Source organism: Schistosoma mansoni, chromosome 6 (assembly GCF_000237925.1).
Source record: "Schistosoma mansoni strain Puerto Rico chromosome 6, complete genome".
Lineage (NCBI taxonomy): Eukaryota > Metazoa > Platyhelminthes > Trematoda > Strigeidida > Schistosomatidae > Schistosoma > Schistosoma mansoni.
In genome coordinates, this window is record NC_031500.1 from 10,823,176 (window position 1) to 10,834,999 (window position 11,824).

The following is an 11,824-nucleotide window of genomic DNA, read 5'->3' on the forward strand; positions in this document are numbered from 1 at the left end:
GAAATGCACATTCTAGATCCCACTGTTAGTTGCATACATAACATCAAAACTTATGACATAACATTACATCAAATCAATCACATATGAACGCAGATATTGCTGGTTAATTGCAATTCTAAATATCACAGGTGAAAAACTGCAAACTGTTACTCTAAATCAAAGAGCTAACTTTTATACAGAGTTTAATCAACAACAAAAACAATCTTTTCTTTCAAACCTGACTTATGTCTTAATTTTCCGGTAGATTTCGAATACATGGAATATCCCTGAACAAACACATTGATCAATTCATTTTAAGATAGTAAAATGGATTTTTGATAAACTTGAACATATGTGTGCACATTTGTGCATCAGTCCAAGTTGTCATACCTCACTCATTAGCACAACAAGATGAACACCAAATTCATAGAAGTAGTTGATTTAGTGGTGGTAATATATAAAAGAAAGATTGTATATAAGGACATAATACAGGAAGAAAGAAACATATGAATCAATTTTAATCTCATTGTTCAAGAGAAGACAAAGAGTGTATACACCTACGCTATTGTGATCGATTCTGAGCTATGTCACATAGAGTCTCCAAACATTGGTTACGATAGTCACGAGGACCCCAACCAAGTAGTCTGTATCTAAAAACATGGCTCAGACTAGAAGTTAGTGACTTCAAGCTCTGATGCCATGTTTTGGTTTGGCCGCCCATAACTCTCTTCCAACCATCTCCAATACTAGTCAGCATTGCGCGTCGTGGTAATCGGTGTTCAGGCATACGTAACACGTGGCCCAACAATCTCAGTCGATGAAGATTTACAACCTCATCAACTGATTTACAATCATTACCTAATATCCTGCATCTAGCCTCACTATTACTTACCCGGTGATCCTAGCAGATGAGAGCAATATTTCTAAGACATCTGTGATCAAAAACTAGCAACTTACGAGTATCTTTTAGTCCTCATGACCATGTTTCGCAGCCGTAAAGTAGAACAGAGCGAACTGCTGTGCAGTATACTCGTCCCTTAAGTGATGGACGAATATCTCGTCTTCGACAATGGTGACGTAAGTTGGCAAAAGCCAAACGAGATTTTCGAATACGTGCTGAGACTTCGTTAGACACTAACCCATTAGGTCTGATCAGACTTCCAAGATAAGTGAAGTTGTCCACGCGTTTGACTACTTCACTCCCTATCCTTAGTTTAGGTGTTGACGCAGGCCAGTCCTGGAGTAACAATTTACACTTAGAGGAGGAGAAACGCATACCAAATATCCTGGTATTGTTACTCAGTGTAATATCTAACGTATTGTTGCATAAGTATGATATCTTCTTCTATGAGGTAAAATCCATTTCATAGTTAAACACATTCAAACGCTAAATTAGATTCTGTAGGACTGAAATATTTCTAAACTAAGTGATTACTAAATAGAACTAAATGTATAAAGCTTCATATTTACTAAATGTTATTAAAGTCTAAGTATGATAGTAATTCATTACTTTCAGTCATAAAAAATATTTCAATATAATGTCAAGTTCCTTAGTTTAATGATTACATTATGACTTCATGTAAAGTATTAGATCAGTACTATGAACTAAACAACACGACATTACTTACTTACTTGCGCCTGTTACCCCTCGTGGAGGAGCACAGGTTGCTCACCAGCATTCTCCATCCAACTCTGTCCAGGGCAATCCTTTCCAGTTCCTTCCAGTTGTTATTTATTCTTTTCATATCTGTTTCTATTTCCCGGCGTAGTGTGTTTTTCGGCCTTCCTCTTCTCCGCTTCCCTTCAGGATTCCAAGTTAGTACTTACCTTGTAATGTACATTGGTGATTTCCTTAATGTATATCCTATCCACTTCCAACGTCATTTCCTGATTTCCTCTTCAGCTGGAAGCCGGTTTGTCCTCTCCCATAAAACTAACACAACATTGGTTACTCATAAGTAGTCAATTAGTCTGAATATATTGAGTATTGTTGAATTAACTTGCCCTATGGGCGATAATAAACATTTTGAAACATAAGGTTAGTAAGATGGAACAGACATTTATGAGAGGGTGGATTACATAAATTCAAATAATTCACATATTTAAGAAAACGTCACAATGTTCAAATATGTTTATCACTAAGTTGTACATTGGAGGTTACCATTTTCAAAATACCTAACAATTAATGTCAATCACAGGTAATTGATATTGTTCTGTTTAAATTCATTGAAAGACACAAATACAGAAACATAAAAACTAACTTTTATTTCTAAAAAACACAGAATTTCAGGTTTTTACATTTTATACCCTTTGACACTCATCACCAATATTCAGTACCTGTATTCTGTAGGAAACTACAAATGTCTTAGTGCTTGGATTTCACACCACTGAGAACCGCTGCCTAACTTAATTCATTTTGTATTGGCTGTTTGGGTCTTCTCATTGATGTCTAGGACTGTAGGTACATCCAGCCGACGAGTCCCAAATAGAGTGAAACACGCCTACTGGATTCCACTGTTTGTCACTATCCTTCTCTGCTTATGATCATTGTCGAATTTGTTTATTTCGTTTTATTTTATCTGGTAGGTTAATGAGTTTATTTAGGATTCAGTATTTGATAAATTCTTTCAGTTCAGTACCTTGAAGCTTTAATACTAGTAATGATAAGTTTACTTGTAACATGTCTGTATGCTGTGCTAGAGAGATTAAGATGTCGCTTAGAGCTGATGAGCGGAATGAAAGTTAGTAACATAATAGCAGGACAAGCTAAAATATTCCTATGCTTCCTACCCCTGCTTTCTAAAAAAAGGAGACCAGATTCAGCTGGAAAAATATATAAATTCACAAGCAGCCCAGAAGAAAGAACAACAAGCACACAACTCATACGTATATGTACAACACAAAAATGTCCTTGAAAAACGTCACAAAATAGGGTATTAAGAGAAAAAGCTAATCAATGATATATAAGGTTCTTCCAAGTTGAAAACACAGACGGGAGGTAAAAATGAGCACTCTTGGGGCAAAATTGAGGAATTCAAATTTCCATAATTAAATTACAAGAATAAGAAGTCCATAAGCGATTTCTGAGGATTCAGTATCCCCAACAGTGTATGCATCAAAAATTGCATACATTATGGTTTTAGAGAAATAGCTTAGATTTATTAGAATTTAAACATTCTAGTTTTATATAGATTGTTTAGCTTGAAGTCAGCTTTAACTATCACTGATAATCATCATGATAGGCAGGATGAGTCTAGACATATCACATGCCTGTTTGAAAATTCAAACAGTCCACATATCAGTACAAGGTCAAATGATAGGTGAGAAATTGTTAATGAGGCATACTGACAGAGGACTCCAAATATGTATCTGATCAAGCTCTCAGAGTACTTATCCTTGTCTAAGTCAGTAGTGCACACGTATGAATTATCACTGATTTGTATACATGTTCTTCCAATTTTGCCAACTAAAGATTTCTAGCCATTTCATCGATCTCATCACTCTCCTAGCTAGTTGGGTGACTGTATGGGAATGTTGTGTAGTTTAGTCAAACGTCGTGGATTGTAACATATTAACTGGAAGGCCAATGAAAAACAGAGGGAATTGCACAGCTTGCCTCAATATCTGAAAACCATTAGTTCGATTCTGCGTGGGGATATTGAAACACATACCTATAGGATCGAAAATGGGGACCAAAATAGTTGACCAGTGCAACTGTTTATCTTAAAATTGAAAACGAACAAATACATTATTCATGTAGCTGAACTTTGATAAGTTGTTGGAAACATATAACCAACCGTCAAACTCATCCACAGTAAACATCATGTTAAGTAAACTAAGACACTTTGTTTGGGCAAATATTCGTGTGTCCTATAGCATACATGTAAAAAATATACTAGATTTAATGTAGACTTTATAGTTTGATACTTTCTTCCAAAATTAGAGTGAATATTCAGTGGATTGATTGTTGCGCTCAAACAGTATGATTTAATGGTGATTTGTCCTCTGCTAGTAATCCAACCGACTGATAATTCTTCTTCAGGGTCGCTTTCGATAGTCATATTCTTAGGTGACATTCGAAACAGTAAGGTAGTAAAAATATCAGCTAGAATATACATTAGAATTTAGGTTTAGATTCACCATCTATCTCATGAAGGCTCATTTTTATGAGTATAATTAAGAATGTTTCCGACATTCCATACATCACAATTATATTGCATTGAAATGCCTACCTTTCAGTCGGTAACATGCTGTTCTAAGCAGAGACTGTTTCATCTTGATGTAAACTTCAGTGAATCACCTTTGATAAACTTAATGTGATCGAAATAAACTGCAAATATGGTGTAATTCCATTTCTGAGTACTTTTAAAAAAAGCATGCTTTTACGAGGCCGATCTACCGAAAAAAGTACTATCAAGAATGATACAGTGCAGTGAAAATACCGGATGTTATTTATGAATGTTACAACTTTATAAACTTTTGCTGTACAAAGTATTATACATTTATCAGTTAATCTCATCATTCATCGGGCTGTGATTTAAGAGCTGAGTTGTTTTCAAAAGTAATGGTGGGTGTTCGATTAGTTGCAGTTCTCTCTTGAAGGTCAACAGTGAGTGATTATGAAGATATTACATATCTTTCATCACATTGTCTTTCGTTATTAGATCAATGACATTATCGTGCTGATGATGTCAGCATTGTGATCTACAATGCGAGTTTCATCCTGTTTATAATTTATCAGGTGGATTTGAATGGACATCAACAGTGGGAAAGAGGTATATCCAACTGATAAATCTTGAAAAGAATTGAGATCTCCATCGTGATTCCCACTACTAGTCATTAACTAACATCTCTTAAATATCTTTCGAAATATGTTTTATACATTTTATAGATTTTAAAGGATAGAAAATAACATTTAGTGATTACAGAATATTGATTTATCCAATCCAACAAATGAGAAAAATTCGATTGGCAATGAATGTATTGTGTCACAATCAATTAACTTTTCAAATTGGGGAAAAATTAGATAGAATTCAATAAAACATCAATATTGATCTAGGAAATACGAAGGGGTTGAAGTGGGAAAAAATATCAAACAGATTGAACTTTTCCCATTTATAGATCGGTAAAGGAAAAATACGGAAAGATGATTCATTCTAAACAGATAGATATAACATGTTTACAATCTTCTATATGATGATAATGTATGTGGATGGAGTAAATTATAAATACTAATGATTTTGATAAAGTCTAAACGGTGAAAATATGATATATAGACGACCTCGGGTAACTTATCAAACAATCAGGAAACGCTACTTCATTATAAAACAATTAACAATATCAAGTAATGGAATAACATTTTTTAACGCAACAATTAACCCTCACAAGTCAAATTATCCCTTGTTGTAAAGGAAGACGGTTATGTTTATATATGTACATACATATTAGGAGTCAGGCTAGTGTTGTAAGTTAGAGTTATCACTCCATAGAGTTCTCGTCACCAACTGACGTCAGTTATAATTTAAAATAGTTAAGGTTAGGTATAAAGAGAAAAACTGGAGTTTTGAGTTAGGTTTATAGTTTTCAACATGAACTGACATCAACTGTAATGTAATGCCTTGTCATCTTCCTGTTTACAAACCTAAGAAACTTAGGGCTGAAATTTTGAATGAAAGTGAGAAAAGGAGAACGTTATCTAGCTTTATTAAACACTCTTGATTACGCAGTTAACGACATCAAGTACTTCAACAGACAATCTGCCTTAGCAGCAGGTATGTTAAGTAATTTAGCTTAAGCACCATCTAAAATCCACTTTTTGGTTGCATAATAGATAAGTCGAATCCATTAAGGAGAACCAGTTCCCTCAAGAATATAGATACATCTTGCTGATGAGTCCCGAATAGCACGAAATCTAGGACCAGTGATACCTATCCAACCGACACTACAATAAATGAAAGTTCTAAAAACTTTACTAGGTGAAGTTTAAGTGACAGTTCGAAACCATATACAAACACAATCATAATAATAAAAAGCAAAGTATAAGAAATATGATATAAAAAACCCAGTTAAAATTGACATATACTCTACATGTTGAAGAGAAAACCAGATAGAGACAAGGGAAATAAAATCATAATTAGAAACAATTATTTTCAAAACAGACTGAGATTATGTAATTATAATATGATAAATGTTAGTAATTGAAGCTCCACATCTCTCCCACTTGGTACAGCTAAGCTTTTTTCCAACTTATGAATACACAACAATCTTAACCATGTAAGTAAAGATGAATAGTGGCTAACAGTGGAATCCAGGACGCGCGTTTCTCCCTATTTGTGACTCGTCAGCTGGATGTACTTGCATCAATGGGAAGATTCAAAAAAGTAATACTAAGTGAATTTAAACTTCACCTCATTGCACAACCAAGTGGCTATCAGGACTCAGTAGCTGAGCGGATAACGCGATAGCGTTTAAAGCGAAAGGTACTGGGTTCGAGTCCCAGAGTGAACATCAGTTCTGAGATGCAGGCATATCCATCTGATGAGTCCCAAATAGGACGAAACGCGCGTCAAACTGGATTCCACTGCTAGCTACTATCCATCTTTGCTTACAATGCTTGTGAACTAAGGTTATATCGAGGCAATACGCACAGCATGCCCGTATGCCAATAAGAGACTGATCAATTGCAGTCCTAAACATCAATGGGAAGATTCAAACAAGTAATACTAAGTGAATTTAATCTTAAACATGTTTATGATGATGATGATTCTCTGTCCCAGTTATCTCAATCTTATTAACTAACATATATCAAAGCTCTACATTTTTCATTATATTGATTTTTGTAAACCTAGGCTGTTTGATAGTTAGTGAGATACCTGGCAATAAAATGATCATTTCTTCTCCCCCTCCCTATAATATTCTTGTTGTTTTCAGTTTCGTTAAAAATTAACCAACTAAATTGAATGTACAAAAACTGATTTATTGATTGCATATCTCTTTCGAATTGGAATCATATTCTATTTGTTATATCACAGTTGATAAAAAAATCAAAAAAAAAACGTGTTTCTCATATTTTTAGTCTGTAACAATAAGAACAGTAGTGATAATATTGTATGGAGCAACTAAGTTTATTCAATTCATTAACAAACTTTTATTAATTTTAATAGTTGAAACCATGAGTAAACCTGGGAACACTGTATGGCCGTTTGGTCTTAGTATGGGAGTCCTCAGCAGTGCACATCCACGATCCATAGTGGTCAAGCTTCAATTGACTCATGATTTCAACTATATAAAATATAGATCAGTTGATTTCATGAGTCGATGTAAGCTAGACTACCATTAAAAACCTGAAAGCACTGGACAGTTGCTTCGTCCTAGTATGGGACTCATTAGAAGTGCGTATTCACGATCTCGCATGCGAGACTTGAACCCGGAACCCCTGATCTCGCCCGCGAACGCCTAACCTCTAGACCACCAAGCCGGCATCTAATGGTGTTAATGCTTAATTCCCATCGATGCATGATCATGCGTAACCCTTCATCCATTATCTGAGGTGGATAATTTTCTCCACCCGACACTGATTAGACGCCACTGGTCACAGCTACCTACTAGAACTCTAGGAAGTCCATCTTGAAGTTAGTCACTAGTGAACACATGATTATCAATCTTGAGGATTTGTGGAGATTGTAATATTTTTAACAATGGAATTCATGATTCAATCTAAACCACTACAATCTCTACAAATCCCCTTTCTATATATATATATATATATATATATATATATATATATATATACTCATCTTGAGCTAAAATGCTTTTTATTACTTAAGGATTGAATCCAATTCATAGAAACAACAGGATGAAATAAGTTAGGTGACGAGAGTATATTATGGAACGAACTTCAAATAGCAATCACGGGAAACATCCAGTTCGTAACTAGTTCAATTAAAAAAACTCATAAATGGATAGTAAACGGATTTTCCATAATTATTGAATCAAATAAAGTCGTATATAGGTTTCTCTGTCGGTTAATCTAAAAAAAGTGACATATGAACTCATCTTAACAAACATCGTTTATACGTATAATTGAACCTTTGAAAGGACTCAATCAGACTTTTAAGAGTCCTCAATATTCCTCCTATTTGGCGTTAGGTATTTAGGGTAAGGATTAGGAGTTTAGGGTCAGAGTAGCCATATGGATGGATGAATTCTATTCAGAGATGTCATATTATTAATTTGTCCGTAAAATTTAGTGTCACTAGGTTTAAGTTTGTTTTAGAATTATGAGTTTACGATTAGTATTTAAGGACAATTTCGATTTCCCTGTTATATACAATTTCAAAAGAAAGATTTAGGCACTTGACAAGTTCACCACTATCATTTTTACTTTATGATGTTAGAAGATAAATTTTCGCTATGATTTTAAACGTTTTGAGTAGTATATAATGGAATGAACTATATTTGAATTTCATGCAAAAATTTAAAAGTCACATTCTCAATTCTAATTTTTTCATCCCTAAAGTATACTTTACTAATTATTTTGCATAGTAAAAATATTGTATGTCATATAATATATCGGTTAACAAATAAATTTGATTGCAAAAACTTTGATATTTCGAATTCATGAAACTCTGGGAACTTCAAAGACATGTTGACATAGATCCAATCTGTCGACTCATACAAAAAAGCCCGAATAATCATATGATTAGACGTCGATCAGAAAAGACAGCCAACATGAACCCAAGAATAAACGAAGATAACAAAACTTACAAAGAAAATTACTCACAAACAAGGGCAGCCGAGTGAATTTTTTTAACATGATTTAAGCATTGATCCTGTTAAAAATGACAGAAAAACCTTCACAATTAGATTGCTTGACTTATAAAACACTGCAGTACCAAATCACCAAATATTGCAATGCTTAAAACCTAGTACAAAATATGTTAATGTTAGAGATACATTTCAGTAACCTGGACAGTTTGGTAGAGTTAAATAAAAGTTTTAACTAATCATAAGTAGTATAAAATTTAAAACGGAAAACCAAGTGCAACTTTTTGGTTACTGTAGTCAAACGTCCTGATAGAGTATAAGTAAAATCTGATAATTTTCTATTCAAAATTGGTGGTATCACTTAATCTTGGTAGACGATTACAACTGAGTTTCGGTTGAAACTACAGTAATCGCTAGTTATGAACTCTTGACGAACTTTTAAAAAGGTAGGGGACTAATGTGAACTTGATAGTAAGGCCATTATTACAGAACTTTAACAATTATCCCAGGACAATGACACTCAAGTAGAAGGCAGGATTAAGGAAAAGACTTGGTGTTCGAAGACAAAATTGAAACAAAATAACTCTGTATATAAAGTGACAAGATATGACCTTGAAGAGTTAGCAAGCTAACAGCTAATCAGAAGGCAGTAAAGGAAATGAGGAAGTATCAATCGAAAAAGATGTACTCAGAGTTATTGTTACAGGTAAGAAATTAACATCTATTATTGATCATTTAAATCAATTGAGGTTTTCCTAACAGATATATAAAGCAAAACAATGAAATATACCTTATCTCACTTTTCTAAATACGATGAAATTAGAATTAGAGTCATTTATTCAATGAGCGTCGATAAAAAAAAATAGGAATATCGAATTATATAATTTCATCACTAAATCATTAAGTTTCAGTATAAATAAATGTCAATAACTTTGATAGTACTTTACTTCACTGGAGTAGTGAAGTTAGATGCAGGGTAATATGGAATGTTGGTAAATCAGTTGATGAGGTTGTAAATCTTCATCGACTGAGATGGTTGGGCCACGTGTTACGTATGCCTGAACACCTATTACTACGACGCGCAATGCTGACTAGTGTTGGAGACGGATGGAAGAAAGTGAGGAGTAACCAAACTAAAATGTGGCATAGATCCATAAAGTCACCAACTTTTTGTCTGAGTTATGTTGGTAGATGCAGTCTATTTGGTGTAGGTCCACACGACTATCGTGACCAATGGTTGGAGACTGTGTGTGACATAGCTCAGAATCGATCACAATGGCGTAGGTGCATACACTCTTTGTCTTCCAGTAAAGCGTGAGATTAAAATTGCTTTATACCTTTATTTCTACAAACTAATTCTTTCTTCCTGTATTATATCCTTAGACACAATCTTTCTTTTATATATTACTACCGTTAAAGTAACTACTCCCATGAGTTTGATATTTATCTTGTTGTGCTAATGAGGTGTGGCAACTTAGACCGATGCATATATATACCTGGTCCAATGTTATAGCTGACTGATTAACTGACTTTACTGGAACATATAATCAATAATGTTAACGAATCCACATAAATTATAATAATATGAATAGAAAGGAAAAAAAAGAAAGAAAAACAATAAACTAATTATTGTACAATTAAGTGATGTATTGTGATGAACAATACCGACCAAAATAATTCAACTAATATATGAATCTTTATATATAGTTAAAATCGTGAGTCATTTGTAGCTAGACCACCATGGAAAACCTGGAAGCACTGGACTGCCGTTTCGTCCTATTGCGGGACTCCTCAACAATGCTCATCCACGATCCCGCCTCCACAAACAACCTCCAATATATGAATCATATAATGATATTGTTTACTTGACAAAAAAATAAAGTGTGATTAACTAAAGTAGAGTGACTGGGAAAGAAAAAAAACAAAAAATAACAAATGTTTTCTGAAAATAATTTCACATTCTATATATATTTCACTTATCTGGAAATGTTTACCTCTTATTAAAACGTGATATTAACATTAATGATTGGGTAAATGTTGTAAATATCACATGGATGTATAGTGTTAGGTTGATATATACATATATCGATTATATGTAACTGTTAGTTGTAGAGCGTACATTTCATTTCCTCTATTATGTGAATAGATCATTATTATAATTTATTTTTTATCAATAGGGGTTTTATGGAGATTTCAGTGTTTGCATAGTTGAAATCATGAGTCAATTGAAGCTAGACTAACATGGAAAACCTGGAAGCACTGGACGACCGTTTCGTCCTATTGAGGGACTTCTCAGCAGTGCACATCCATGATCATGTCTCGCGAGATTCAAACTCAGGACCTATCAGCCTAGAGGTCTAGTGGTTTATAGTATGGTGTTTTTTGTAACCATAAATAAATTTATCAACACTTTTGTTTATTAGTTACTAATTAAGTACAATTCATTGTTATTCTATGGAGATAGATTTAAATGAAAATTGGTTCAGATAAAATGATGCGGTATATAGAACCATTGACTGTTGTTCAATGACTACAAAACCAACAATCACGTTATATATCATTGTTCAATTATAAGCATAAATTGGCTTCTTTTTTGTTTAAACATTTTCATTCGAAATAACAATATGAAATTAGGTGTAAGTTTTCCTTTTTCTATATAGAAAGAATGAATTTTGACGCCGTGTATATAAGTAATACAGTATGATATATCAGGTAAATATACACCTATTACTTGTCAATCATAATTTCTGATATACATATGATATGAATTGGATTGATTGAAGTTAGATATTAACATTGTTAGATGCCGGCCGGCTCAGAGGTCTACATATTAAGCGTTCGTGCGCGAGGCCGACAGATCCTGGGTTCGGATCTCGCAAGCAGGATCGTGGATTCGCAACACTGAGTAGACTCATACTAGAACGAAACGGCCGTCTAGTACTTCCAGGTTTTCTATGGTGATCTAGCTTTAATTGACTCATGAATTTAAACCATAAAAAAATTACTATAATGTAAAGTGTTAATTTTTGGTGTTTGTATCAAATACTTAAAAGTTTTGTATTAAATCACTCATTGTACA

General features: G+C 33.8%; 1 non-coding gene across 1 annotated transcript; it reads left to right on the plus strand.

Annotated features, from left to right (window-relative positions):
* The first annotated feature begins 6,416 nt into the window (after positions 1-6,416).
* On the plus strand, positions 6,417-6,483 carry Smp_tRNA_02129_Sup_TTA.1.1. The gene has a single exon. It is a non-coding gene (tRNA).
* Positions 6,484-11,824: the final 5,341 nt, after the last annotated feature.